Below are 4,500 nucleotides of genomic sequence, written 5' to 3'. Positions count from 1 at the left end.
CTTGAAGTTTACTTAATAAAAATTGCATTATATAAACAAATCTAACACACCCAGTTTTTTTATACAACAAATACTAAAAATAAGATAATAACCAATGCCTATTTATTGCTTCAGGGGTTTCAATGATTTCCTTGATTTTATATTTTAGTGAAATTAGACTTTTAGAACAAAAGTGTTCAAATGGCATATATGGGAAGCTGTTGCTGAAGAAAGATTAAACAAAAAACCTGCCTCCCAGGAAAAACGTCACATTAATGTCTTGAAGAAGGCACAAAAAATCTCCAACATTGGCTTATCTGATAAATGAGTTTAAAAGTGATATGCAAATGTTACATTCTGGAAAATATTTTGCAAAAATGCAAAAATAAGAACAAAAATTAATTTTTGAAGAGCACGAAAGCAGTTTCGTATTCGCGTCAGTAAACTATTTTAGAGGATAAGATTATCAATCTTAAAAAAATATATAAAATACCTGCAATGAACACTTTGTTTGGAAATTACCCATATTCATATGTCTGTATAGTCTTTTAAATTTTGGTACTTTTTCGGCTGATTTAGTACATTCTTTTTGTCCATTTGGTACAAAAATTAAAAATTCATTTATCATCCCTGAACAAGACAAACTTAGCACAGTGCGTAGGCAACTGGTTGAGTCAGTGGTGATCGTCGGTTCGAATCCTACTGAAAGAAGTCTGATGAGGAAATGAGGTGATTTTCGAACCATTCTAACATTTTTTCAAATTATTGTTGCTTTTCCACAATAAGTTTTTCAAAAAAAAAAAACGGCGTCGAGATCAATAAAAATTGTTGAATATAATTGTTATAAGACCTTAAAATAACAAAAACAAATGAAAAAAATATTTGATAAAATTTTTTAACATTTAAATATAGCCGATTACGCACACACCAAGAGTGCACCCTATCAATATCAGATTGAAGTAGGACCGAGTCCTCAGCTTTCGAAATAGTAGAATAGATTTTGAGATCATCCGCCTAAAGCAGGAATTTAGAGTGTAAAAAGCAAGTACTTATGTCATTTATGAAGATAACGAAAGGAAGCGGTCCTAAAATACTACCTTGTGGAACTCCAGACGTTACATGAAATGGCTGTACTATTCCTACCATAGAGGTACGACCCAATCCATTTGAGAAAAGTGGAATGAAACCCTAAAGCTGCTAATTTGCTTAGTAAAATTCTGTGAGAAATTCTGTCGAATGCTTTCGCAAAGTCCGTATAAACGGTGTCCACCGGGAGGCCGGCCTCAAAGCTAGCGAGACAGTTCTCAGCAAAAATGGAAAGGTTAGATACATTAGATCTTCCTTTCACAAAACCATGCAGAGACGAAACTAGACGCGAAAATTAGACTCGAAATAGCAAAATCTAGCTTAACTTTAACAACACTTCCAAATAGTATAGCAATCGTTGTCAACTTCGTTATCGGCCTATAATTAGAAACATCATTCTTATATCCACTTTTGAGGATTGGTGTAATATGAGTTTTTTTCCAATCTTGAAGATATATCCCTGTTGAAAGTGATTTATTAAAAATAAGCGTCAGCGGTTTTATAAGAGCACAGCAGTTTTTTAAGAGAGAGGGTGATATGCCATCAGCATCGGTTTGTGTGGAGGCCTTGAGTACTGCGATTGCCTTTTGAACATCACATTCAGAAACACACAAACTACTAAAACACAATGGAGAATCCAATAAATAAGCACTATTTGGGCCATCATCAAGTTCAGCCACAAAGTTGGCAGTGAAAAATTCAGCGAAAAGATCAACTATCTAATCGGAAGAAGAGGCATGCTTTTCCTTAAAAAACATTGAGGACGGTATGTTCGATTTCGAGTTTTTAGATTTAATAAAATTCCAAAAGGCTTTGGGGTTACGGTTTATATTATGCTCAACATTACGTATGTATATATCTACTGTGAAGGGTTTTATCAAGATTCCTAAATTCGGCTATATGGCGTTTGTACAAGTTAAGATGTTCATCACTATTGGAGACCTTATATTTTTTATAGGCCTTATTGCAGCGATTTTTTAAGTGATTAAGCTCCTTAGTGTACCAGGGCAGCTTGTACTTTCTGTTAGGCAAAACAGGTATATATTGTAGACACCGACCAATCACTTCAGATTTAAATAATTGAGAACAGTCAGAGACATCTAAGTTATCAAACATGGAGATCCAGTCAAACTCAAGAAGCAGTTCATTAAGGTAATCAAAGCTGAAATTATTAAAATTAAAATGTATGACATCACTTACAGGAGAGGTATGTGCAAACCTGTAAAATTCAATATCTAAAAGTACAAGGAATATGGCGCATAGTAGCTAAGGAAATCGGCAAATAACATTCCGAGAGATAAAAGCTTGAATTATTAGACAGGAAAATTAAGCCTAAGATTTTTTTTTACACTTATTTAGATAATAGTTAACTTGATTTAGTTCAAAACTTAAGAAATTATCAATAACGTATAGCTCGGAGGCATTACAGACATTGGAAGGAATAAGGAAATAAGAATTATCTAAAAAATACCATGATAAATTATTTAAGTTAAAATCTCCAAGCATGCATAACTGTTGAGATCCAATCTTAGAGCATAAAGAAACGACGTTGTTGACATGGGCTATTCGCAGGAATATATGAGGCACAGATGAATAACTTGTCCATGGAACCAATCAGCCGTACGCAGACTTGATCAAGCAAAGTGTCATTGTTATTTAGGCTTACCAAGACAGCACGGAGTTCTCGCTTAACAGTAATCAGAACTCCCTCGAAGAAATCGAATAAGTTTTGATCGAAAAACTCAGAGTTGTAAAAATTTGGTGTGAGCCAGGTTTCAATTATTACAAACACGTCATATAGTGCCTGCGAGGTGAAAGAGTGCACTGCATTTCCTTTAGTTCGCATTCCGGAGATGTTGTGAAAATAAATACGAACATGGCTGTCAGCGTCGTTATTGGCTGACTTGCTAGGAGCAGCTATTTTTTTTATTTGGTAGATCTTCCTTCAGAAAAAATTGAAAAGGGCGCACTTTGACATTAGTTGGCCAGAGATCTGGGTCTAAAATCACGCTAAATGCTTCCGGCGAAACACCGAGCTTAAAGTTAATCTTTCGCAATGAATTAATATCGGCATTCTTTTTAACTACATAGTTTAAAGCAGGCCATTTGGCTTCGATTAATATTTGAGTTTTTCGCTACATAAGATATGATATCATCTTCTGAAATGGTATTCTTGAATGAGGACAAATGAACCAATTTCTTTGACGGAACAACGTCTAAGTCGGAGCTGGTCTTACGACCAACCACCACATCTTCGGACCATTTTGCTTGTTGGGTTACATTAGCAGCACCGCCAATATTCGGCAGAGCCTGAGAATCATCGCTTACGCTCGGAGCAAGACCAGAGTGTGAAGTAGTACCCGCAGACAAAGAGCTGCAGCAGCATCAAAGTTTGAAGAGGTAGTAGTTTTAGTTTATGTGTGTATATATTTATTATAGTTTTAAGGTTTTAGTAGGGTGTAGAACACCAAAGTTTTAGTTCTTTTTTAAAAATGTATATATTTCGCGCGATTTTTTATTAAAATTATAGGTAGCGGTTGGTGTATTAGGCAGTCTGCACACAGGTCGCATAGCTTTAGACGCGTATTAGATGCTACATACGAAAGTTGTACGCTTTGATGCCGCACACGTGTATTTAAATGGAGGGTTGTATACGAGTCGTCAGCTTCACGAATTCCTCAAAGCAAGCTAGCTGCAAATCGCTTGGCGTACAGCAGCGTTGGTTGCTAGGCGTATGTACGCTTCGAAAAGAGAAAGAAGAAGAAGTTTGTTTACAATTTTCCGTGTGCGTGCATGCATTTCATAAAAAAAAAACACAGATAAAACAATATTATTCGTGCAATTAATAGAAAAAATAACTGAAAATTTATTAAAGAAATAATAATTTTGCATCACTTAACATTTTTTGCCTGATACTTTGACGCTTTGAAGTTGCTTCGTGTGCAGATCTTGAGGAGTAGAGGCTATACGAACCGTGTGCAGACTTCCTTAGTCGCAGCGGCTGTCGAGGCGGTTGCAATGCTAAACATTGATGTTGTTGTTACTGTTCTAGTGGCGGTGCGCTTACACTTGGTCGGTGTTGACAAATGTGGTTATCCAGTGTAAAAGAGCCATTGTCTGCAGACAATTTCAACAAAAGACACCCTAGAGTACCGAGAAGGGTCATGCTTTGTTTGTAGCAAGCACTTTCGTTCGTCAAAATGCTTTGTATCTAGTGCAAATCAAAATTTGTACACTTTTGAGTGTACTGCCTTTATTTGGGGATCACGCAAAGCATTTTCATACGCGGTAAAACAGGCGGCAGTATCTGAAAGTAAGTGATTATAAATAATGTGAGCAAACAATTATTTTAACATATGCATACTATATACTCACGAAACCTCTTCAGCACGCTTACATAATTACCGCGTGTCCATTCACCAAATAACCATAGAT

This window comes from Rhagoletis pomonella, unplaced genomic scaffold, assembly GCF_013731165.1.
Source record: "Rhagoletis pomonella isolate Grant_MI unplaced genomic scaffold, Rhpom_1.0 Rhpom_scaffold_00003, whole genome shotgun sequence".
Taxonomy (NCBI): Eukaryota; Metazoa; Arthropoda; class Insecta; order Diptera; family Tephritidae; genus Rhagoletis; species Rhagoletis pomonella.
The sequence above is the reverse complement of the archived record's forward strand: the minus strand, read 5'-3'. Positions refer to the sequence as shown.